Here is a 27161-nt window from a genome sequence, read left to right on the forward strand (position 1 = left end):
AGTCAGCTGCTACTTGGTTCCAGTAAGCCTCTCGTTCTTCTTTCATTTGGCGTCGGATGTCCTTGTTGAGCTGGCGGTATTGCTCGAAGTCCACCAGCTTCGCTCGCTTCCGTTCGTCTACCATATCGATACACTCATCCGATATCCATGGCTGTGTTCGATGACGGATGGGAGGGCACAATTCCTTTGCGCATTCTATGATGGCGTCTGAAAGCTGTTGTTCTTCGACGTTGACGTCTTCGGACGGAGCCAATGCTGCAAAATAGTTTATTTGATTCATGATTGTCCAATCGGTTTCGTGCCTGGTTTCCCTGGTCTCCCAGTTCTGGCCACCTCGGCAGGGTGACCACCTTCCTCCTTTTGCAGCCGAGCTTAGGACCGTCCTTGGCGGAGTTCGGACTTGTCACACACCGGAGCATGGTAGAGAAAGATGCAGAAGCCCCAGAGAGTGGAGCCAGCGCTGGACCCAGGAGCTGGTGAGTATAGGGGCATCTGGCAACCCTGACCGCAGACTGGCGCCCTACACACTCTGCCGGCTGGGGCGGACCGCCCCCCCTTCCTATGCCACTGCCTGCACCATCATTCATGTACATATATATTCTTTCCATATATAGACCTACCCCAGTGTATGTGTTTATTATATATATTAGAAACAAACAGCAGCGTAGCTGGGCTGTTGAACACCCGGGGCAAGGACTCCTTTTGGCGCCCCCCCCGCTATCACTGTGTCCCCCCCACTTCCCCCGCTGCCACTACGCCCCCCTCCATGCTATCACTGTGTCCCTTTCCGCGGTTCACCCTGCTCTTCATGCACCTCTCTTTTCCGGCTGTCTTCATCATGCTTCCAGCATCAGATGACTATCCGGTCAGATGATAGGGTGGTCAACTGACACTAGTGCCCAGATGCTGAGAGCCGGGGAGGACCGCAGCGCACGAAGAAGAGCAGGGTGAACTGCGGGAAGGGACACAGTGGGAGCGGAGCGGGCGCCAGCGGGAGGAGGAACACTTCCTCCCTTGTTCCCGCAGGAGGCTGCGGCGCCCCCACTGCCCGCTCCATATGCAATAAGCTCCATGTGATTCATGACCTCTTTCTCTCTCACAATCTTGCCTTCCTCGGCCTCATCGAAACATGGCTGACACCCTCTGACACCGCCTCCCCTGCTGCGCTGTGTTACGGCGGCCTCCACTTTACCCACACTCCTCGCCCTGGCAACAGACACGGTGGAGGAGTGGGTCTTCTCCTTTCTTCCAACTGCACCTTCAACCCAATCCCACCTCTTCCCTCCCTAATCCTCCCCTCTTTCGAAGTCCACTCTGTCCGCATCTACTCTCCCTCCAACCTCCAAGTGGCCGTCATATACCGACCTCCAGGCCCGACCACAGCCTTCATTGACCAATTCTCTACTTGGCTTCTTCATTTTCTTTCAACTGACACCCCCACTATCATCATGGGTGACTTCAACATCCCCACTGATACCCTTCAGTCAGCAGCCTCCAAACTCCTGTCCCTTACTTCATCCTTTGGACTTACTCAGTGGTCCTCCTTAGCCACCCACACAGATGGACACAAATTAGACCTGGTCTTCACCCGTCTCTTCTCTCTTTCTAACTTCACCAACTCCCCTCTCCCTCTATCTGACCATCATCTACTCACTTTCTCATCCCTGTCCTCCTCACCTGGCACCCATGTCCAGCAACACGCACACCCCCGCAGAAACCTTGCACACCTAGACACCCACACGCTCTCTGAGTCTATTCTACCACTGGCATCCATATCCTCACTCCATGACACAGACAGTGCCACTGCCTTCTACAATGCCACTCTCGCATCAGCTATTGACATGGTTGCCCCTCTCGTTTATGGCAGAATGCGACATATCAACAGACAACCCAGGCACAATAACACCACTAAAAAGCTCCGGCAAGTGTCCAGGATTGCAGAGCGGCGCTGGAAGAAAACAAATTCGCAAGATGACTTCACCACATTCATACAGGCAACACTCGATTTCAAATCTGCCCTCACCTCTGCTAAACAGGCCTACTTCACAACCCTCGTATCTTCCCTATCTTACAACCCCAAACAGTTATTCAAAACTTTTAACTTCCTCCTCCGCCCACCACTGCCTCCTCCAACCTCCCTCATCTCTGCCGGGGACTTTGCCACACACTTCAAAAACAAGATTGACCAAACAAGGCAAGTCTTCATCACTCAACCACCGCAACCCCTTTGTATACCAGACCAATGCCCAAACCCCATAACCTCACTCTCCAACATCACTGAAGGGGAGCTTAATCGCCTCTTCTCCAAATCGCACCTCACAACCTGTGCACTTGACCCCATCCCATCCCACCTCCTCCCCAACCTCACCACCTCACTTATCCCATCCCTAACCCACCTCTTCAACCTATCACTAACGTCCAGTACCTTCCCTTCTGCTTTCAAGCATGCCACAATCACGCCTATCCTTAAAAAGCCAACCCTCGACCCAACCGCTATGTCCAGCTATCGCCCAATATCATTGCTTCCATTCGCTTCCAAACTCCTGGAACAGCACATCCACGCTGAACTTTCCTCCCACCTATCATCTAACTTGCTATTTGACAATCTACAATCTGGTTTCCGCCCCATCACTCCACTGAGACAGTCCTGACCAAAATTACTAACGACCTACTTACAGCCAAATCAAATGGGCAATACTCTATACTCCTGTGTTATGAATGAGTCACCGTAGGAGGCAAAAAACAGAAATACTAGCTAAGTCCAGAAAACCAGAGACGTTGGCAGCTATCGGATTGCAGACCCCTGAACCTATCAACAACAACTAGCAGTAGCCGTGGGGGGTTCCTACGGTGCCCTAGACCCCTCGATCACAGCCGGAGAACTAAATAGCCTAAAGACAGAAAGGGAAATCTAAACTGCCCCAGAGCAGACCCCAAAGCAATAGGCAGCCCCCAACATATAATGACGGTGAAGCAAGATGAAAAAACACTCACACAGATAGAAAGATAGGCTGAGCAAATGATGGGGCCCAAGCTAACTAAATAGGACAGGATAGAAAAGCTGCTGTCTCCAATCCGTAAAAAACCCTATCAAAACAAGAGCCAACGGGCTGATAGGGAAAAAAAAGCCCTGAAGACGCTATGCTTCAAAAAGACTATATCAGTACTCAGGTATTTTCTGAAGACAGAGCCAAAAGGAATTCAGCTCACCCCAGTAGGGAATGGCAGCAATCCAGAAAAACATGGCAAAACAAAACCAAAACACAAATGCAAAAAGCAGAGCAGAAAACTTAGCTTTTGAGGAGCAGGAATCAGACTGGTCTCCTAGAATCCCTCAGAGAGATCACCAGCAAGGCAGAAGGGCATCGGCTGCCTTATATCCAGTCAGCAATTCCCGACACCCAGTCATCATCCAGCTCAGGTGCTTGGTAATCAGCCTCACTACCTTCCTTCACCAGAAGAGGGAGTTCATCAGACGTCAATGGTGAAGGGGAAAATGAACTCACAACACTCCTGCTTCTAGACCTGTCCGCTGCATTTGACAGAGTTGACCACTGCCTCCTACTACAGATCCTCTCCTCCTTCGGCATCAAAGGCCTTGCCCTATCCAGGATCTCCTCAAACCTTTCCAACCGCACATTCAGCATCTCTCACTCCCACACCACCTCCTCATCCCACCCTCTCTCTGTTGGAGTCCCCCAAGGCTCTGTTTTAGGACCCCTACTCTTCTCAATCTATACACTTGGTCTGGGGCAACTCATAAAGTCCCACGAATTCCACTACCACCTTTATGCTGATGACACTCAGATCTACCTCTCTGGCCCAGACGTCACCTCTCTGCTGTCCAGAATCCCAGAGTGTCTATCAGCCATATCCTCCTTCTCCTCTCGCTTCCTCAAACTCAATGTAGACAAATCTGAACTCATCATCTTTCCGCCATCTCACAGATCTTTGCCCGACCTAGCTATAACAATTAATTACATCACACTTTCCCCAGTATCAGAAGTCCGCTGCCTCGGAGTAACTTTTGACTCTGCCCTGTCCTTCAAACTGCACATCCAAACTCTTTCAACCTCCTGTCGCCTCCAGCTCAAAAATATTTCCAGAATCCGTCCTTTCCTCAACCTACTAAAATGCTTGTGCATGCCCTCATCATCTCCCGCCTCGACTACTGCAACATCCTTTTCTGTGGTCTCCCTGCTAACACCCTCGCACCTCTCCAGTCCATCCTTAACTCTGCCGCCCGACTAATTCATCTCTCTCCTCGCTACTCCTCCGCTTCTCCCCTCTGCAAATCTCTTCACTGGCTGCCATTCCCTCAGCGTATCCAGTTCAAATGATTAATTCTGACCTACAAGGCCATCTATAACCTGTCTCCCCCATATGTCTCTGAACTAATCTCCCGATACCTTCCCTCACGTAATCTCCGATCCTCCCAAGACCTCCTTCTCTCCTCCACACTTATTCGCTCCTCACCCAACCGCCTCCAAGACTTCGCCCGAATAGCCCCCATTCTATGGAATTCTTTGCCCCAACAAGTCCGACTATCAACCACATTTGGATCCTTCAGACGGAACCTGAAAACCCACCTCTTCAAGAAAGCCTACAGCCTGCAATGACCCCCGCTACCTCCTTCTCTCTCACCACTATCGGTGATATCACCTCAACCAACACCGGAACTGCTGCAACCCACCAACCTACTGTCTCCTTCCCCACCATCCTGTAGCATGTAAGCCCGAAAGGGCAGGGTCCTCTCTCCACTCTGTATCAGTCTGTCATTGTTAGTTTGTTTACTGTAAGTGATATCTGTAATTTGTATGTAACCCCTTCTCATGTACAGCACCATGAAATCAATGGTGCTATATAAATAAATAATAATAATAATAATCTGTGACACCCCCCACCGGAGCTATATACTGTGATCTGTGACATCCCCCACCGGAGCTATATACTGTGATCTGTGACACCCTCCACCGGAGCTATATACTGTGATCTGTGACACCCCCCACCGGAGCTATATACTGTGATCTGTGACACCTGTGGTGTAGTTACCACTGTGTCGGCTAGGGGGCGCTGTGTGGGTGTCCCAGGACGGATGTACAGGCACATTCAGTGTGGTAACAGGAGCAGGGTCCTAAATGACCATTGTGGGTCTCAAGGTGGGTGGCCTTGGGATGCAGGCTCCAGGGTGTATTGATCAGCAGAGGTACTGCTGATCTTTCTGTTACACTGTATCAGGGAAGCCTGTGTGTCTATACAACCTTTGGTGATGTCATAGCCATGTGATCCCCTTTGGGTGTGGTTACAGGGCTATGTAATTGAGGTGTTTGGCACATGTGAGAGAGTGGAGGGAGTCTGTCAGAGTGTGGACAGACTTCCCTGTGTCCAGGTGGGACACTACAGAGAGTGGCCTGTGTGCTAAGGAAGGAGAAGCCTTCCTGGGTCTGCGGCTGCAGATAGAGCGCTGCTCTGGACATCGCCCTGGCCTATGTATATTAGTTGTATATGGGGAGGACTACACCTCCCAGCATATGCTGAGACTCTCGGTCCGAGTCTGAAGCCACGGACGTTTATGTTCTTTTGTGCCTAAGCTAGAGGCTATTTTGGTGATAGGCTGATTTATGGTTTATGGAGCAAATAAACCTCATGAACTTTGGGAAGAACCTGCCTCATGATTGTCTCCCGCTGCACCTGAGCGAGTCGAATCCCTACACACCCCACACCGAAGCTATATACTGTGATCTGTGACACCCCACACCAGAGCTATATACTGTGATCTGTGACACCCCCCACCGGAGCTATATACTGAATACATGAGCATCCCCCACCGGAGCTATATACTGTAATCTGTGACACCCCCCACCGGAGCTTTATACTGTGATCTGTGACACCCCCCACCGGAGCTATATACTGTGATCTGTGACACCCCCCACCGGAGCTATATACTGTATACGTGAGCATCCCCCACCGGAGCTATATACTGTGCTCTGTGACACCCCCCACCGGAGCTATATACTGTGATCTGTGACACCCCCCCATCAGATATATATTCTGTGATCTGTGACACCTCACACCGGAGCTATATACTGTGATCTGAGCTATATACTGAATACGTGAGCATCCCCCACGGGAGCTATATACTGTGATCTGTGACACCCCCCACTGGAGCTATATACTGTGATCTGTGACACCCCCCACCGGAGCTATATACTGTGATCTGTGACACCCCACACCGGAGCTATATACTGTGATCTGTGACACCCCCCACCGGAGCTATATACTGTGATCTGTGACACCCCACACCGGAGCTATATACTGTGATCTGTGACACCCCCCACCAGAGCTATATACTGTGATCTGTGACACCCCCCACCGGAGCTATATACTGTGATCTGTGACACCCCACACCGGAGCTATATACTGTGACACCCCCCACCGGAGCTATATACTGTGACACCCCCCACCGGAGCTATATACTGTGATCTGTGACACCCCGCACCAGAGCTATATACTGTGATCTGTGACACCCCACACCGGAGCTATGTACTGTGATCTGAGCTATATACTGAATACGTGAGCATCCCCCACAGGAGCTATATACTGTGATCTGTGACCTGAGCTATATACTGTATACGTTAGCATCCCCCACCAGAGCTATATACTGTGATGTGTGACACCCCACACCATAACTATATACTGTGATCTGAGCTATATACTCAGCATCGGACTGGAGCACCTTGGGCCCACCAGAGAAAATCATTCTTGGGGCACACTATGTAGCTACCTAGAAATGGATACAAGACCACCAATTGTGCGGTAAAAAGCGCCAATATCAGGGTATAATATAAGGTAGTTCACGTCTTAATTATGTAGCAAGGGTTGGGGTAGCCCCCTCACAGAATATAATTTAGCCCCCTCACCCCTCACAGAATATAACGCATTCCCCTCTCATAGAACATAATGCAGCACCCCACAAAATATAATGCAAACCCCTCAGGTATAACGCAGTCCCCACCATAGAATATAATGTAGCACCCTCATAGGGTATAATGCAGCCCCCCTCATATAGTATAATGCAGCCACCACAGAATATAATGTAGTCAACTGAGAGAATGCAGCCCCACCACAGATTATAATGCAGTCCCCCTATAGAGTATACTGGAGCCCCCTCACATAGTATGATTTAGCCCCCCATAATATAATGTAGTCCCCAGAGAATAATGCAGTCCCCCCACAAAATATAATGTAGACCCCTCATAAAGTATAATGCAGCCCCTCTCCACCCCCATCATTGTCCTCATCACCACCTCCATCATTACCTTCTCCCCACCTCCCCTATCATTCTCCCCCACCACCTCCATCACTGCCCATTCCACCACCTGCATCATTGCCTCCTCCCCCACCATCATTGTCCTTTTCATCACCTCCATCATTGCCTCCCCCACCACCATCATTGCCCATTTCATCACCTCCAACACAGCCTCCCACCACCACCATTGTCCATCACCTCCATCATTGCCTCCCCCCACCGCCATTGTCCATTTCATCACCTCCATCATTGCCTCCCCCATCACCATCATTGCCCATCACCTCCATCATTGCCTCCCCCCACCACCATCATTGCCCATTTCATCACCTCCATCACTGCCTCCACCACCACCATTGCCCATCACCTCTATCATTGCCTCCCCCACCACCATTGCCCATCACCTCCATCATTGTTTTCCCCCTCACCACCATCATTGCCCATCACCTCCATCATTGTCTCCCTCACCACCATCATTCTCCATCACCTCCATCATTGCTCCCCCCACCAATATCATTGTCCTTCACCACAGACATGGCTCACTGCAGCAGCAGCTCATCACACACACACTCTCACACAGCACAGCTCACCTCCCCGCAGCAGCAGCTCATCCCAGCAGCCTCTTCCTCGCTGGATTCCTGGAAGCTTTCTGACTGAGACAGCAGCACGCTGGATAATGACGTCATCCAGCTGGGCTGTCTCAGACAGGAAGCAGGACGCCGGGAGGTGAGCTGCTCTGTGAGTCTGTGTGCCTGCGTGTGTGTGCAGTGCTGTGTGTGTGTGTGAGTGTGTGTGTGTGGTGCGGCTTTACATGTGGGCAGTGTTAGCTGCACCCTGCGGCTAACGCTGCCCGCTATTAAAGAGAAATGGTATTCACGCCTCTCCACGCCCATAGGGGCATGGGGAAGCGTGAATATTTATTTTGCTTTAGCAGCAGGGACAGGATCCTGTCTCCAGCTGCTGCTACTGGCACAGGGCGGGCCCCCTTGACTCAGGGGCCCTATAGCCACTGGAGCAACACCCATACTGATAAGCCCTGCCCAGACACGCAATTCATGACCACCCCCGGGTTAGCCCCCCCTTAGTGAGAATTTGGGTAAAAAATGACTACATTCGTTAGATCTTTGTTAGATCCGGTTTGATCAACCAAAACTAACGTTAGATCACCCCTACAAAATGAGATATTTACGATATTTGCCGTTTTTTGGATGGATTCTGATAGATATTCGTTAGATCCGGTTTGATCAGCAAAAATTAACGTTAGATCTCCTTTTGTTCCTGAGATATTGGGGGTGTCAGGTGGGGGGTTAGGTACGGGTTAGCCCCCCCTAATTTGAAATTTGCCGTTTTTTGGATGGATTCTGATAGATATTCGTTAGATCCGGTTTGATCAGCAAAAATTAACGTTAGATCTCCTTTCGTTCCCGAGATATTGGGGGTGTCAGGTGGGGGGTTAGGTACGGGTTAGCCCCCCCTAATTTGAAATTTGCCGTTTTTTGGATGGATTCTGATAGATATTCGTTAGATCCGGTTTGATCAGCAAAAATTAACGTTAGATCTCCTTTCGTTCCCGAGATATTGGGGGTGTCAGGTGGGGGGTTAGGTACGGGTTAGCCCCCCCTAATTTGAAATTTGCCGTTTTTTGGATGGATTCTGATAGATATTCGTTAGATCCGGTTTGATCAGCAAAAATTAACGTTAGATCTCCATTCGTTCCCGAGATATTGGGGTGTCAGGTGGGGGGTTAGGTACGGGTTAGCCCCCCCTAATTTGAAATTTGCCGTTTTTGAATGGATTATGATAGATATTCATTAGATCCGGTTTGATCAGCAAAAATTAACGTTAGATCTCCTTTCGTTCCCGGGATATTGGGGTGTCAGGTGGGGGGTTAGGTACGGGTTAGCCCCCCCAATTTGAAATTTGCCGTTTTTTGGATGGATTCTGATAGATATTCGTTAGATCCGGTTTGATCAGCAAAAATTAGCGTTAGATCTCCTTTCGTTTCCGAGATATTGGGGGTGTCAAGTGGGGGGTTAGCCCCCCTAATTTGAAATTTGCCATTTTTTGGATGGATTCTGATAGATATTCGTTAGATCCGGTTTGATCAGCAAAAATTAACGTTAGATCTCCTTTCGTTCCCGAGATATTGGGGGTGTCAGGTGGGGGGTTAGGTACGGGTTAGCCCCCCTAATTTGAAATTTGCCGTTTTTTGGATGGATTCTGATAGATATTCGTTAGATCCGGTTCAGCAGCGGTCCTGAGGTGTAGATGGAGAAGAGGAGGGGTCCAATTGGGGGAGACCAACAGAGAGAAAGTGAAGTGAGGAGGTGGTGAGTGAGTGGGACAATCTGAAAGTTCGGTCAGTGAGTCATTTTCGTCCCCCATGATGCCTACAGGCCGCCTCTTCGCAATCATCGCAGCACACTCCCCCCCACTTCCTCGCCGCGACACATCGCCAGTGAAGTCCTGATGCTGCCCACAACTGGCCCCCGCCGAAGTCGCCGCTGCTCAAACGGATCTAACGAATATCTATCAGAATCCATTTAAAAAACGGCAAATTTCAAAGTACAGTGGGCCTGTTTTTTGCATAGCTAGCAAGTTGTATTTTTCCTTGGCACCACTTTGGAGTGCATATAATGTTTTGTATAACTTTTATTTATTTTTTAGGATAGAGAAAATTTTAAAAAAATTAATTACGCTAATGTTTTTTGAGTTTTATTTTTAGTTAGTTTCCTGTGCGGTAAAAATAGCAGAATAACTTTATTCTCCGTGTCAGGTCAGATACACCGAAACCAAATTTATGTAATTTTTTTTATTTTTTACTACTTTTAAAAAGTAAAACGATTTTTTTTTAAATAATGAGAGAGGATTTGGTCTCGCCGCATGCGCAGCCCCGTAGAGCTTTTATTTGTCTGACTACGGAGCTGTGGGATGCCTCATTTTTTGCGGGAAGAGTTGTAGCTTTTATTCGGACCATTTTGGGGTATATCCGATTTTTTTAATCACGTTTTATGCCTTTTTTTGTGACTCAAACAGTGAAAAAAATAGAAATTATGGCTTTTTTTTATTTTTTATGGCGTTTACCGTGTGGAATAAATATTAAAATATTTAATTTTTGGGGGTTGGGATCCCAGCTGACGGTAGGACAGCTGGGTTCCTGCGATTGTTGACGGGGCAAGCTGGGGCTGCCATTCCCCGCCCGACGTGAAAACTCTATGGCGGAGGAATAAGGCCCGGCTGGCCCCGTCGGCAAAAGTCAATGGGCGGTCGTCAAGAGTTAAAAAAGCCTGTACATAGACTAAACAAAAACTCCTCATGTGGTCTCATTTTTAATCAATTTAATTATCAAACAAATACAGTGGGGAAAAAAAGTATTCAGTCAGTCAGCAATAGTGCAAGTTCCATCACTTAAAAAGATGAGAGGCGTCTGTAATTTACATCATTGGTAGACCTCAACTATGGGAGACAAACTGAGAAAAAAAAATCCAGAAAATCACATTGTCTGTTTTTTTTTTCATTTTATTTGCATATTATGGTGGAAAATAAGTATTTGGTCAGAAACAAAATTTCATCTCAATACTTTGTGATATATCCTTTGTTGGCAATGACAGAGGTCAAACGTTTTCTGTAAGTCTTCACAAGGTTGCCACACACTGTTGTTGGTATGTTGGCCCATTCCTCCATGCAGATCTCCTCTAGAGCAGTGATGTTTTTGGCTTTTCGCTTGGCAACACGGACTTTCAACTCCCTCCAAAGGTTTTCTATAGGGTTGAGATCTGGAGACTGGCTAGGCCACTCCAGGACCTTGAAATGCTTCTTACGAAGCCACTCCTTCGTTGCCCTGGCGGTGTGCTTTGGATCATTGTAATGTTGAAAGACCCAGCCTCGTTTCATCTTCAATGCCCTTGCTGATGGAAGGAGGTTTGCACTCAAAATCTCACGATACATGGCCCCATTCATTCTTTCATGTACCCGGATCAGTCGTCCTGGCCCCTTTGCAGAGAAACAGCCCCAAAGCATGTTTCCACCACCATGCTTTACAGTAGGTATGGTGTTTGATGGATGCAACTCAGTATTCTTTTTCCTCCAAACACGACAAGTTGTGTTTCTACCAAACAGTTCCAGTTTGGTTTCATCAGACCATAGGACATTCTCCCAAAACTCCTCTGGATCATCCAAATGCTCACTAGCAAACTTCAGACGGGCCCGGACATGTACAGGGTTAAGCAGTGGGACACATCTGGCACTGCAGGATCTGAGTCCATGGTGGCGTAGTCTGTTACTTATGGTAGGCCTTGTTACATTGGTCCCAGCTCTCTGCAGTTCATTCACTAGGTCCCCCCGCGTGGTTCTGGGATTTTTGCTCACCGTTCTTGTGATCATTCTGACCCCACGGGGTGGGATTTTGCGTGGAGCACCAGATCGAGGGAGATTATCAGTGGTCTTGTATGTCTTCCATTTTCTAATTATTGCTCCCACAGTTGATTTCTTCACTCCAAGCTGGTTGGCTATTGCAGATTCAGTCTTCCCAGCCTGGTGCAGGGCTACAATTTTGTTTCTGGTGTCCTTTGACAGCTCTTTGGTCTTCACCATAGTGGAGTTTGGAGTCAGACTGTTTGAGGGTGTGCACAGGTGTCTTTTTATACTGATAACAAGTTTAAACAGGTGCCATTACTACAGGTAATGAGTGGAGAAAAGAGGAGACTCTTAAAGAAGAAGTTACAGGTCTGTGAGAGCCAGAAATCTTGATTATTTGGTCAGAAACAAGCACTTATTTTCCACCATAATATGCAAATAAAATGAAAAAAAAACAGACAATGTGATTTTCTGGATTTTTTTTTCTCAGTTTGTCTCCCATAGTTAAGGTCTACCTATGATGTAAATTACAGACGCCTCTCATCTTTTTAAGTGGTGGAACTTGCACTATTGCTGACTGACTAAATACTTTTTTTACCCACTGTAAATCTTATTAGTACAGTGAAAAACACAAGTAAAAGTAATACCTTACAGAAATAGATATTTAACAGTGAAAACCTGAAAGTTTAGGACTGCAAATCCCTGTAATATAAATAGAACACCTACATTTTAACATCTAGACGGAGTTCCTGAGTTATCGGTGTTTGACTTACACAAAAAACAAAGAAAATTACTAATGTGACTCGATATAAATTTATTCAAATGTTTAATCTCATAGAATATCAATAATAATTTACAATAAATATTCATGAAAGATGTAGGCTGTATCTGAAGAAGAGAAGGACTGGAAATTCCCATGAGTGCAAAGTAACTCAAACAAAACAAAGAAGAACACCAACACCCCAACACCGGGGCGTTCCTGTTCTTCTTCTTCTTTCCTTTGAGTTACTTTGCACTCATGGGAATTTTCAGTCCTTCTATTCTTCAGATACAGCCTACATCTTTCGTGAATATTTATTGTAAATTATTATTGGCTGCTGGCCACAGCATGACAGTAAGTTATGTGCAGCAGTGCGGCGGGACATCTGTCCACCAATGCCGCTGCATTGGTCGGGGGACCCCCTACCCCCGCCGAATCTGGTGAGTGGAAACCTTCAATGACCTGGTGATGAACCAGGTCATTAGGCATAACGCCCACCGCCGCTGAAGCCCGCCCACCCACAGCCATTGAATGGGCCAAGAGTCGACGTCACGTGACGCAGCAGTCTGCTGCATCATGTGATGTTGCAGGGGGTGTGGCCTTCATTCCAGGAAGTGGCCGCATCGCAGCCACTCCTTGCCTGCCCCCGGCGCGAGGACCTTGACTCATTTAGCATTTTGCCAGATCAGTCAAGCGATTTCTGGCTCTGGCGGTGGGAGGAGGGCTGCAGGAGGCCTGGAGCACAGCTGCAGCTGCACTCAGTTTTCTGTCATGCTGTGGGCATCAGCCACAGCATGACAGAATATAGAGTAAAGGTTCAGGTGCTCTTTAACGCTGTGTCCATGCTCACAATTTTTCCCCATCAATGACTGCCATCATGGCAGGAAAGAAAAAAAGGTGAGGTGATAGTCCGATTCAAAGTGAATGGGACCATCATTACAATTTTTTGTCTCCCCACTACTTCACCGTCCCGTCATGTCATTGTAAGACTGGGTGGGAAAGTAGTGGGGAGATTATGCTGCTAGCAGCCTTATTCTTGCCGTCATTCACTGATGGTCAGAGCACTGCCTGTCGTCTGCCCCTCAGAGAATTAATAATTTTCAATGCAGTTTCAGGCCGCCGACTATCATTTCTCTGGCACCTCCTCTGGTTCATGAGCTGGACGTGGTTGGATCGCTGACGTCTGGCACACTCTTGTGTACTTGCAATCTGCACATCAGCCTGCATGGAAGTGAACAGTGCCAGCAGGGGAGATCATCAAGTATACTGGATGATGTCCGCCATCTGAACACAGAAGCTGGAGGAGGAGACAAATGAGATAGTTAGCTGCCTCAGACGGCATGCCTCTGCACACCCATCAGGCTGGGAATGCCTCTTTAGTGGGCATCATGCTTCTTTCTCTTTTGGATTTATATATGTTGGTGTGCTTAAAGGGAATCTTCCACCTAATGCTGCCCTATGCAGCTGTCAGCAGACATGTATTGTCCTGCAGACACACAGAATAATGACACCAGTGGCGCTCCACTCCGAGGTGCCGTCTGGGTGCTGCAGCACCCGGAACTAGGCGCATGCCAGCTATCTAATAGCACGACTAGGCCGGTCATGGGGTCACTAGCCCAGCTCTGCTGCCAGTTCTCAGCATTTCAGTGAAGCATTCTACACTCGTGTGAATGACTAATATCCTATATATGAATAAATTGGCCAACACAAATAACGTAATGGGGAGGCTTGAAGTAAAAGACGGGTTTGCAGCTACTTGGCACATTTTCCTATTGTGCACTTATGTGCTTAAAGTGGGATTTAATTTCCTAACACACAGCTCTGTACATCCATTCTCCTGCCGCCATCCATATCTGCACACACTGACCAGCAGATCCATACACACACTCATGCAGATTACACACAGCAGATCAGACCTTCCAGCATAGAAATATGCCATGCATAGGAAATCAATACCAACCTTCACATTTAGTGATCACACTTGTACGAGGATGTGTTCCCCTGCCTGCTCTTATGACTGAAGTGAAGCTGAACATCCAAAGAAATGGGTAACACAGGGTCAAACAGAGGGTGGGATCAAAATCACTCAAAAGTGGAGACATGGTGTTGATAAAACTACATGCAAATGTAAAAGGAGCTAAGTGGGTTTTCAAGCCATTGCCCCACCTGGTTTTTCCACATGTGGTTTTCAATGGCATCATGCAGTGCTTAGGGAGCGGATGAGCGTGTGATCGGCTCCATCATGCTCCGCTCCTCTGTTCCGCCGCTATGCCACCTGTTGCATTTCCTGCCCTGTATTTAGCTTTCAGGTAACTTTTGATAAGTCATAGAGGCATATCAACGTTTATCTGCTGACGTAGGCTAAGTTCACACTGCTTAAATATGACACCTGTTTTGTCTGAGCCGAAATTAAACTCTGAATGTGGTACTGCAGGGGTTCCTTGGTGTCTCCTGCTGGCGGGGTGACATCGCCCCTCCAGTGTCCTATGCCGGGGAAATGCCAGGGAACCACAGGCAAGCCCTGCAGTACAAGACCCACAGGTAGCCGACAGCAAGGGAGGCCATGAGTACCCATGCCGCTGCAGCGGAGCACTGCTCACAGGCATCCCTCTGTTGTGGCACTGTAAGGATTCCCTGAGCTTTCCCGCTGGGGGGGTGACGTCACCCCACCAGCGTTCTGCAGCCTGGGAAAATCCCGGGGAACCCCTTCAGCACCATACATCACATGCTCACATTGGATTACAGATCAGCTACTACCAGGGGTCAAGTTCTGGGAAAAAACTGCAAGATTTCCTACTTGCCCCCACTCTGATGAGAGTTACACCAACGTAGTAATGAAATAATACTGCCATACTGTGACTGAATAAAACACCATGCAAAGACCAATATTACTCCTATACAGTGACCATAGATAGGCAGAAACTAGCTACACGGGCGCTCTGCAGACCGCACTAGTGGTTATGTTACTTTTAGGCTTCTTTCACATGATCATATGCGTATTGCGCGCGTTAAAAATGCAGCGTTGTCACTGCACATTTCCCGTCATATTTCACGCAGCCCAGTGATTTGTATTAATGGGCTAATCGTGTAATATGCTACAGAATAGAACATCCTGTAATTGTTATTTTTTTTTTTACACACATTTGCGTATGCGTGAAAATAACGCATATGAGAATAAACGCATCGGTTTCAATGGGTACATTTCATCGTGAAATACACATGCGTGAAAAACAGCGTATTACACGACAAAACTAAGATCATGTGAAAGAGGCCTTATATCCAGTGGTCACATGCGACGTTTGCTGTTACTGGGGTCATTTGCTTTGCCTATTTCTAGTCCAGACCGCCACAATGAATTTTCCAAGCCGCTACTTGTCTCTGTAGGATTTTGCATTCAGACAGCTACGGGTTAGCCCCCCCCCAGAAAAAGATCGGAACTATCTCGGGAACAACAGGAGATCTAACGTTAATTTTTGCTGATCAAACCGGATCTAACGAATATCTATCAGAATCCATCCAAAAAATGGCAAATTTCAAAGTTGGGGGGCTAACCCGTACCTAACCCCCCACCTGACACCCCCAATATCTCGGGAACGAAAGGAGATCTAACGTTAATTTTTGCTGATCAAACCGGATCTAACGAATATCTATCAGAATCCATCCAAAAAACGGCAAATTTCAAAGTTGGGGGGGCTAACCCGTACCTAACCCCCCACCTGACACCCTCAATATCTCGGGAACAAAAGGAGATCTAACGTTAATTTTTGCTGATCAAACCGGATCTAACGAATATCTATCAAAATCCATCCAAAAAATGGCAAATTTCAAATTAGGGGGGGCTAACCCGTACCTAACCCCCCACCTGACACCCCCAATATCTCGGGAACGAAAGGAGATCTAACGTTAATTTTTGCTGATCAAACCGGATCTAACGAATATCTATCAGAATCCATCCAAAAAACGGCAAATTTCAAATTAGGGGGGGCTAACCCGTACCTAACCCCCCACCTGACACCCCCAATATCTCGGGAACGAAAGGAGATCTAACGTTAATTTTTGCTGATCAAACCGGATCTAACGAATATCTATCAGAATCCATCCAAAAAACAGCAAATTTCAAAGTTGGGGGGGCTAACCCGTACCTAACCCCCCACCTGACACCCCCAATATCTCGGGAACGAAAGGAGATCTAACGTTAATTTTTGCTGATCAAACCGGATCTAACGAATATCTATCAGAATCCATCCAAAAAACTGCAAATTTCAAATTAGGGGGGGCTAACCCCCCACCGCCCCCCCCCAATATCTCGGGAACGAAAGGAGATCTAACGTTAATTTTTGCTGATCAAACCGGATCTAATGAATATCTATCAGAATCCATCCAAAAAACAGCAAATTTCAAAGTTGGGGGGGCTAACCCGTACCTAACCCCCCACCTGACACCCCCAATATCTCGGGAACAAAAGGAGATCTAACGTTAATTTTTGCTGATCAAACCGGATCTAACGAATATCTATCAGAATCCATCCAAAAAACGGCAAATTTCAAAGTTGGGGGGGCTAACCCGTACCTAACCCCCCACCTGACACCCTCAATATCTCGGGAACAAAAGGAGATCTAACGTTAATTTTTGCTGATCAAACCGGATCTAACGAATACCTATCAAAATCCATCCAAAAAATGGCAAATTTCAAATTAGGGGGGGCTAACCCGTACCTAACCCCCCACCTGACACCCCCAATATCTCGGGAACGAAAGGAGATCTAACGTTAATTTTTGCTGATCAAACCGGATCTAACGAATATCTATCAGAATCCATCCAAAAAACGGCAAATTTCAAATTAGGGGGGGCTAACCCGTACCTAACCCCCCACCTGACACCCCCAATATCTCGGGAACGAAAGGAGATCTAACGTTAATTTTTGCTGATCAAACCGGATCTAACGAATATCTATCAGAATCCATCCAAAAAACAGCAAATTTCAAAGTTGGGGGGGCTAACCCGTACCTAACCCCCCACCTGACACCCCCAATATCTCGGGAACGAAAGGAGATCTAACGTTAATTTTTGCTGATCAAACCGGATCTAACGAATATCTATCAGAATCCATCCAAAAAACTGCAAATTTCAAATTAGGGGGGGCTAACCCCCCACCGCCCCCCCCCAATATCTCGGGAACGAAAGGAGATCTAACGTTAATTTTTGCTGATCAAACCGGATCTAATGAATATCTATCAGAATCCATCCAAAAAACAGCAAATTTCAAAGTTGGGGGGGCTAACCCGTACCTAACCCCCCACCTGACACCCCCAATATCTCGGGAACAAAAGGAGATCTAACGTTAATTTTTGCTGATCAAACCGGATCTAACGAATATCTATCAGAATCCATCCAAAAAATGGCAAATTTCAAATTAGGGGGGCTAACCCGTACCTAACCCCCCACCTGACACCCCAAATATCTCAGGAACGAAAGGAGATCTAACGTTAATTTTTGCTGATCAAACCGGATCTAACGAATATCTATCAGAATCCATCCAAAAAACTGCAAATTTCAAATTAGGGGGGGCTAACCCCCCACCGCCCCCCCCCAATATCTCGGGAATGAAAGGAGATCTAACGTTAATTTTTGCTGATCAAACCGGATCTAACGAATATCTATCAGAATCCATCCAAAAAACGGCAAATTTCATAGTTGGGGGGGCTAGCTACGGGTTAGCCCCCCCTGGAAAAGATCGTAAATATCTCATTTTGTAGGGGTGATCTAACGTTAGTTTTGGTTGATCAAACCGGATCTAACAAAGATCTAACGAATGTAATCATTTTTTACCCAAATTCTCACTAAGGGGGGGCTAACCCGGGGGTGGTCAATTCATGTAACCCCCTCCCTTCCCCATAACATGCTGTTTGTTTGTATATATAATTATATACTGTATATATACATACACACGCTTTCCTCTTGTATAGGCATATATACCTCCCATATGATACCCCCATTCTCCTCCAAACAGAGCCCCCAGAATACCCCCCCTATCTGCAGCTCTCATCTCTCTGGGGTTGTCTCTCTCTGCTGTCTCTCTTTCCTGCTGTGTTTCTCTCTGCTATGTGTCTCTCTCTGTCTCTTTGCTGTCTCTCCACTGTCTCTCTGCTGTCTGCTGTCTCCCTCCGCTATGTTTCTCCACTCTCTCTCTGCTATTTGTCTCTCTGCTGTTTTTCCGCTGTCTCTTTCTTTGCTGTCTCTCTGCTGTCTGTTTCCGCTGACTCTCTGCTGTCTGTTTCCGCTGACTCTCTCTCTCTCTGCTGTCTCTCGCTGCTGTTTTTCCGCTGTCTCTCTTTCTCTGCTGTCTCGGAGGAAAACAGCTAGAGACTTGCATGGTGCCATTGGATTCAGGGTGAATAGTATTGAAAACAGCACAATATAGAATGATCAGAGGTGTAGCTAGGGTTTTGGTTTGGGGGGGGGGGCGAAACTTCTGAGTGGGCCCCCAACCAGGTAACCTTGATTACAACTCGGTGACGCACAATAATAGTGGAGGAGAACCTCAGCAGAGGGCCGCGCTGTTGCTGAATATAATTTCTAAATAAAGACCAATATTGATATTACCGCCATATAGTGAGTGGTAGATACCTGTCCTACACAACATACCGTATAAGAGATCACAGCACAGTTACAGATGGTGACTTACAGCTGACGTTCTTTCTGATGGAATCGTTCACTTTTCCATCTGGCCCAGACCAACATGACAACTCCTTCCAGCCAGGACTCGTCTGCAGAGATTACAACAAAGATTCATTTCATGTCTCATATTTTCAGCACTGTCACCAATGGGACTACTCCCTACCTGCACAAACTCCTTACCCTGCTGATACCCCAATGCTGAGCCGCTGCTGCTGTATGAGTCCCTTTAACTGTACCTGCTGTGTGGTTCTCTGTGCCCTCTAAATTCTAAAGCAACTCTCGAAAACAGTGCCCATATTTTGGCCCCTAGAAAGTAATAACGCCATTTGTGCCCCTTTGACAGTCACAGTTACCTGAGTTCCCTACAACAATAAGTGCCCACTTTACATTTAATAAGTCCTGAGTCTCCCCCCTGTACAGCTCCCCTATACACAGTATGATGCTCTCTTATACACAGTCTAATCCCCCCTCACTGTATATATACTGACCACTTATTATTCCCCAAACTGTTTGATAGCGCCAACACTGTAATCTCCACACTGTATGATGGCCCACTAGATGGCCTCCATATAGTATAATGTGTCAGACAAGTCTCACTATAGTCCTCAATATAGTATAATGCACTCCCCATAGGCAGACCCTATAGAATAATGCAGCCCTTTATATAATGCACCCCATAGGCAGCCTCATAAAAAATAAATCCAATACTCACCTTTTCTCCTGGTTTCTTCACTGCTGCGAGCTCCTGCACATCTCCGGACTGTAGGCTCCGAGTAGTGACCTCCTGACAGTGTTGGCGCTAGTGACATCAGAAGCTGATGAGAGGGGGATGATGGGAGAGGGAGCGTAATGCTCCTTCTCTCATAAATGCGGTCATCGCGACCCCCTGACAGTGTTGGCGCTAGTGACATCAGAAGCTGATGAGAGGGGGATGATGGGAGAGGGAGCGTAATGCTCCTTCTCTCATAAATGCGGTCAGCTGAATTGACATCCAGCCGATACATTTGATCTTGCAATGACGGTTGGGGGGCCCCCAGCGCCTGCTCAGGGGCCCCATAGCAGCCGGGTGGCAGAGCACGGTGATCGATTCTGCCTGATCTGCTGCAGACTGTAACCCCATCGGCGTGCTGCGGGTGGGTCCCCTCAGAGCGCTGGTCCCGGTGTGACCTCCCTCCCCCCCCCCTGTATCTCACCACATTGTAGGATTCACTCCAACAATAAGTCACCTGCATTACTGATACTAATATAGTATATCACACTAGTAACATGTCCATGCCACTAACAATCACTGTATAGAAAAACACTATTCCACAGCTATTTGTCATCAAGCACTAACTGCTGCTGTGGCACTACAAGTGCCAGACTTCACTTCCCAGTAGGAGCTCTACTCTGGGAGCAGCAAACACTAGTTAGGCTGTGTGCACACGTTGCGGATTCTGCTGCGGATCCACAGTGGATTTGGTCCTGTGGATCCGCAGCAGTTTCTGCTGCGTTGTACAGTACAGTCTATGAGAAATGAAAAACACAGTGCACATGCTGTCAATTCTTTGTGCGGAATCTGCAGTGTTTTGACACCTGCTCCATTATAGGAATCCGCAGGTGTAAAAACGCAGGTGAAATCCGCACAAAATCCGCAGGTAAAACGCCGGTCATTTAACCTGCGGATTTACCTGTGGATTTGGCCAAATCTGCGCGGAAAAATCCGTTTGGTAATCCACAACGTGTGCACATCCCCTAATCCTCTAGGACTCGCTGTCAGCCTGGTAACGGGTAGGTTAATAATTACACGCCAGCACAAACAGCGAGATAAGGTGATACACTGGTTTAACCCTTCCTCTGCCTGCCCGGGAAGATGCGCCGCTTTCTCTGCACAGCTCAATGACTGCAGCCAGCAGTGCGATCTCTAGTTTGCACTTTTCCTGAATTTCTCTCAGTCCCAAAGTGCAGTAAATTCCCAGGCCAAGACAAAGCCTCGCCATATAGTGCATCAGCGACCGCTGCAAAGTGCCTGGAAACTATGTAACACGTAAGGAGAGCATCATGCAATGAACATTACACCCCAATAGCAGTAAGTTGTATGTATATATCCAAAGCAACAGATTAGACATTTCAAATAGTAATTAACATATATACTCATCAATTCCCATGCTGTGTGCAGTGTCCGCTGTCCTGGAGCAGCATGCTCCTCAGCTTTCAGGCTCCTCTCAGTCAGAAGCAATCAAGTGCAGAGCAGACAGTGAGCTCAGCTCACAGGCAGAGGCAGAGCCCCCTGCGTCCCGGCTGCTGCTGGAGCTGATGACTTCTCTGCAGCAGGGAGCTTTCAAGGAGAGCGCGCTCAGCCAGGATTGGGTGAGTGACCTCCCATCCCCCTCTCCTCTGCAGAAGTGCGGTCACATGACTCACTCCCTGCTGCAGCATGTAATTGTATCAGCGCGATCTGCACGCCGATATAGTTACATAGCATAGCTCGGGTGGGCCCCATCAGAGCGCAGGGCCCCATCAGCCCCCCGGTAGCTACGCTACTGGGAAAGATGCAAGTAAAGCAAAACTAACAGAGCACTTCCTGCAATTGTAATGAAAACACAGCTCAATATTGGAATGTCCAGAGTAACTGAAGAGAGCGGGGCACAACCACTAATATAACCAGTCCAACAGTAATATAACGCAGGTGTGTACAAGGCACTAAACATAGGAGTCCAGCAGAAAGTATATGAGTAAGCACACCGCATTTAATGAGGCAGTCCAGCGATATTAAGAATGAGCACGCACACAGCACTAAAATGTAGAAGTCCAGCAATCATATAGGTGGGAATGTACTCTGCACTTGAAACATGGAAGTCCAGCTTTATACAGGAGTGGCATTAACAAGAGAAGGTCACTATGTGTATCTTTTGGGCTGTAAGTCCGCACAAGTCCCGCGCAGCAGCCCACCCAATCACAGACCTAGAAGAGAAGATGATGTCAGGATTCCATACAGGCCACAGCAGTTCCCCTGGGAGAATAGCTTCAACTAGAAGTAGGGCTGCCACTAGGAATTCTGGGGCCCCATACTGGCAAAATTTACGGCCCCCCTTGAGACTCAGCCCAGGCTCCACCCCTAGCTCTGCCTCCACCACACAAACCTTCCACAGTCCCAGTCCCTCTGCCCTTTCTTGGAAAAACTCCACTTCTGCACCACACCCTCACCAATTACACATGGGAGGAGCGACAGCCTCATCTCTGCCACATGGGAGGAGCGACAGCCTCATCTGTCACATGGGAGGAGCGACAGCCTCATCCCTGCCACATGGGAGGAGCGACAGCCTCATCCCTGCCACATGGGAGGAGCGACAGCCTCAGCCCTGCCACATGGGAGGAGCGACAGCCTCATCCCTGCCACATGGGAGGAGCGACAGCCTCAGCCCTGCCACATGGGAGGAGCGACAGCCTCAGCCCTGCCACATGGGAGGAGCGACAGCCTCATCCCTGCCACATGGGAGGAGCGACAGCCTCATCCCTGCCACATGGGAGGAGCGACAGCCACAGCCCTGCCACATGGGAGGAGCGACAGCCTCATCCCTGCCACATGGGAGGAGCGACAGCCTCATCCCTGCCACATGGGAGGAGCGACAGCCTCATCCCTGCCACATGGGAGGAGCGACAGCCTCATCCTTGCCACATGGGAGGAGCGACAGCCTCATCCCTGCCACATGGGAGGAGCGACAGCCTCATCCCTGCCACATGGGAGGAGCGACAGCCTCAGCCCTGCCACATGGGAGGAGCGACAGCCTCAGCCCTGCCACATGGGAGGAGCGACAGCCTCAGCCCTGCCACATGGGAGGAGCGACAGCCTCAGCCCTGCCACATGGGAGGAGCGAGAGCCTCAGCCCTGCCACATGGGAGGAGCGACAGCCTCATCCCTGCCACATGGGAGGAGCGACAGCCTCATCCCTGCCACATGGGAGGAGCGACAGCCTCATCCCTGCCACATGGGAGGAGCGACAGCCTCATCCCTGCTACATGGGAGGAGCGACAGCCTCATCCCTGCTACATTGGAGGAGCGACAGCCTCATCCCTGCTACATTGGAGGAGCGACAGCCTCAGCCCAGCTACATGGGAGGAGCGACAGCCTCAGCTCTGCTACATGGGAGGAGCGACAGCCTCATCCCTGCTACATGGGAGGAGCGACAGCCTCAGCTCTGCTACATGGGAGGAGCGACAGCCTCATCCCTGCCACATGGGAGGAGCGACAGCCTCAGCCCTGCCACATGGGAGGAGCGACAGCCTCAGCCCTGCCACATGGGAGGAGCGACAGCCTCAGCCCTGCCACATGGGAGGAGCGAGAGCCTCAGCCCTGCCACATGGGAGGAGCGACAGCCTCAGCCCTGCCACATGGGAGGAGCGACAGCCTCAGCCCTGCCACATGGGAGGAGCGACAGCCTCATCCCTGCCACATGGGAGGAGCGACAGCCTCATCCCTGCTACATGGGAGGAGCGACAGCCTCATCCCTGCTACATTGGAGGAGCGACAGCCTCATCCCTGCTACATTGGAGGAGCGACAGCCTCAGCCCTTCTACATGTGAAGAGCGACAGCCTCAGCTCTGCTACATGGGAGGAGCGACAGCCTCATCCCTGCTACATGGGAGGAGCGACAGCCTCAGCTCTGCTACATGGGAGGAGCGACAGCCTCATCCCTGCCACATGGGAGGAGCGACAGCCTCAGCCCTGCCACATGGGAGGAGCGACAGCCTCAGCCCTGCCACATGGGAGGAGCGACAGCCTCAGCCCTGCCACATGGGAGGAGCGACAGCCTCAGCCCTGCCACATGGGAGGAGCGACAGCCTCAGCCCTGCCACATGGGAGGAGCGACAGCCTCAGCCCTGCCACATGGGAGGAGCGACAGCCTCATCCCTGCCACATGGGAGGAGCGACAGCCTCATCCCTGCTACATGGGAGGAGCGACAGCCTCATCCCTGCTACATTGGAGGAGCGACAGCCTCATCCCTGCTACATTGGAGGAGCGACAGCCTCATCCCTGCTACATGGGAGGAGCGACAGCCTCAGCCCAGCTACATGGGAGGAGCGACAGCCTCAGCCCTTCTACATGTGAAGAGCGACAGCCTCAGCTCTGCTACATGGGAGGAGCGACAGCCTCATCCCTGCTACATGGGAGGAGCGACAGCCTCAGCTCTGCTACATGGGAGGAGCGACAGCCTCAGCTCTGCTACATGGGAGGAGAGACAGCCTCAGCTCTGCTACATGGGAGGAGCGACAGCCTCAGCTCTGCTACATGGGAGGAGCGACAGCCTCAGCTCTGCTACATGGGAGGAGCGACAGCCTCAGCTCTGCTACATGGGAGGAGCGACACCCTCAGCTCTGCTACATGGGAGGAGCGACACCCTCAGCTCTGCTACATGGGAGGAGCGACACCCTCAGCTCTGCTACATGTGAGGAGCGACACCCTCAGCTCTGCTACATGTGAGGAGTGACAGCCTCAGCTCTGCTACATGGGAGGAGCGACACCCTCAGCTGCTACATGTGAGGAGCGACACCCTCAGCTCTGCTACATGTGAGGAGTGACAGCCTCAGCTCTGCTACATGTGAGGAGTGACAGCCTCAGCTCTGCTACATGTGAGAAGTCACATGTAGCAGAGCTGAGGGTGTTACTTGTCACATGTAGCACAGCTGAGGGTGACACTTGTCACATGTAGCAACAATGAGGCTGTTACTGGGCCAGGGGGAAGCTACTGGTGACTGAGGTCCCGCACCCAACAGGGCCCAGGGGAGGTTAGTGGTGACTGGAGACTTGCGTCAAACAGGGTCCAGGAGCCCGAGGCCTTGTTGGAATGCGGGCCCCTTCTGCCTGAGCCCTGTTTGACGCTGGCCCCTGCCCCCAGTCACCAATGAGCCAAGCCACTTCTCACCGGAGAGAGACTCCCGGTAGTCACCCTGCTCGCCCAGTCCGCCCGCCGCCTTGTCTGGTCTGCGTGGCCTTCTGCGCTGCCTACGTGGCACACCCTGCTCTGCTCTGGAATGAGGAAGTGGAGCAGCAGTGATGTCACGTCAGGACGGACCATGATGCACTGGGCCGCAGCTTAAAGCTACAGTGCCCATTTCTGTTCGCCAGCTACATTTACAACACTGTAGGTGTCTCTTTAAGACAACATACTCAGAAGGGAGGTAAGAAAATGTCTAAAGCAATCCACAGGGAGGAGATTGGAGCAAAACAAAAATCTAAAATGCATGCTCACAAATGTCAGAAGCCTGACAAACAAGATGGAAGAACTAGAAGAGGGGGAGGGGTTTGTCTTTATTTAAAGTCTTGTCTAAAGTCCACTTTAAGGATATTAGCGAAGGGAATGAGGATGTCGGGTCCATATGGGTCGAAATACATGGAGGGAAAAATAGTAACAAAATTCTCTTTGGGGTCTGTTACAAACCCCCAAATATAACAGAAATCATGGAAAGTTTACTAGTAAGGCAGATAGATGACGCTGCAACCCATAATGAGGTCCTTGTTATGGGGGACTTTACCCGGCTATTAACTGGGAAACAGAAACCTGTAAAACCCATAAAGACAACAGGTTTCTGCTAATAGCCAAGAAAAACTATCACAATTGGTGCAGAATCCAACCAGAGGAGCAGCACTTTTACACCTATGGCTGGAGTCACACACAACAAATAAAAAATCGGTCCGAAATCGCACAAAGGTATCTTGACCAGTGATGCGTTTTTGATGCGATTTTTCTTCATTCATCCGATTTTATTCGCATGTAAGCATCTGTTTGACATCCGTCTCGCCAGATTTTCTCGCAGACTTGCAAAATGGCCATGTAATGGAGCCCAATGACAGGTTTTCAAACACAAAGGAAAGAATAGATATAGACACATAGAATACATATATATATATATAATTCATGCAGTTCTTCATAGCAGAATAGCCACTGTAACATTTGCCGGCTTCTGTAAATTCATTCCCCTGCCCGACATGAAATGACACATGGTTTACATACAGTTAACCATTTCATTTCATGGGGGTTTTTTTTTATGTCTATCACTAGTAATGAGATGAGGGTTTTTGTGTAAAATTTTGGAGTTGTAGGCGTTAATTTAAGGGGTTAATTCGTAAAAAATTGCGGGAAATTCCGCTGACATCACTGAGGCTGCAGGGAGTCCCCGCAATGTTTTACAATGAATTAATTATGTCCCCTATGTCCCCACTTCTTACCCCATGACATAAAAAAGCCAGGCTGGAGTTTGCCAAAACTTACCTGAAAAAGCCTAAAACATTTTGGAAGAATGTTCTCTGGTCAGATGAGACAAAAGTAGAGCTCTTTGGGCAAAGGCATCAACATAGAGTTTACAGGAGAAAAAAAGAGGAATTCAAAGAAAAGAACACGGTTCCTACAGTCAAACATGACGGAGGTTCCCTGATGTTTTGAGGTTGCTTTGCTGCCTCTGGCACTGGACTGCTTGACCGTGTGCATGGCGTTATGAAGTCTGAAGACTACCAATAAATTTTGCAGCATAATGTAGGGCCCAGTGTGAGAAAGCTGGGTCTCCCTCAGAGGTCATGGGTCTTCCAGCAGGACAATAACCCAAAACACACTTCAAAAAGTACTAGAAAATGGTTTGAGAGAAAGCACTGGAGACTTCTAAGGTGGCCAGCAATGAGTCCAGACCTGAATCCCATAGAACACCTGTGGAGAGATCTAAAAATGGCAGTTTGGAGAAGGCACCCTTCTAATATCAGGGACCTGGAGCAGTTTGCCAAAGAAGAATGGTCTAAAATTCCAGCAGAGCATTGTAAGAAACTCATTGATGGTTACCGGAAGCGGTTGGTCGCAGTTACTTTGGCTAAAGGTTGTGAAACCAAGTATTAGGCTGAGGGTGCCAATACTTTTGTCTGGCCCATTTTTGGAGTTGTGTGTGAAATGATCAATGTTTTGCTTTTTGCTTCATTCTCTTTTGTGTTTTTTCATTTAAGACAAATTAAATGAAGATAATAATACCAAAGAATTTGTGTTTGCAATCATTTTCAGGAAGAAACTGAGTATTATCTGACAGAATTGCAGGGGTGT

General features: G+C 48.7%; 1 protein-coding gene and 1 long non-coding RNA gene across 2 annotated transcripts in view; both read right to left on the reverse strand.

Moving 5' to 3' along the window:
• LOC141094244 (uncharacterized) overlaps positions 1-27161 on the reverse strand; it is a 101632-nt gene that overhangs the window by 74152 nt on the left and 319 nt on the right. The gene's annotated exons all lie outside the window — the stretch shown is intronic.
• On the reverse strand, positions 21810-25142 carry LOC141094392 (uncharacterized). Its single transcript, XR_012233059.1, has 2 exons — positions 25005-25142; positions 21810-22043 (listed from the first exon to the last, which is right to left on the reverse strand). It is a non-coding gene; the product is annotated as an uncharacterized lncRNA (long non-coding RNA).

Source organism: Dendrobates tinctorius, unplaced genomic scaffold, assembly GCF_039654945.1.
Source record: "Dendrobates tinctorius isolate UK_male_01 unplaced genomic scaffold, ASM3965494v1 ptg000063l, whole genome shotgun sequence".
Lineage (NCBI taxonomy): Eukaryota > Metazoa > Chordata > Amphibia > Anura > Dendrobatidae > Dendrobates > Dendrobates tinctorius.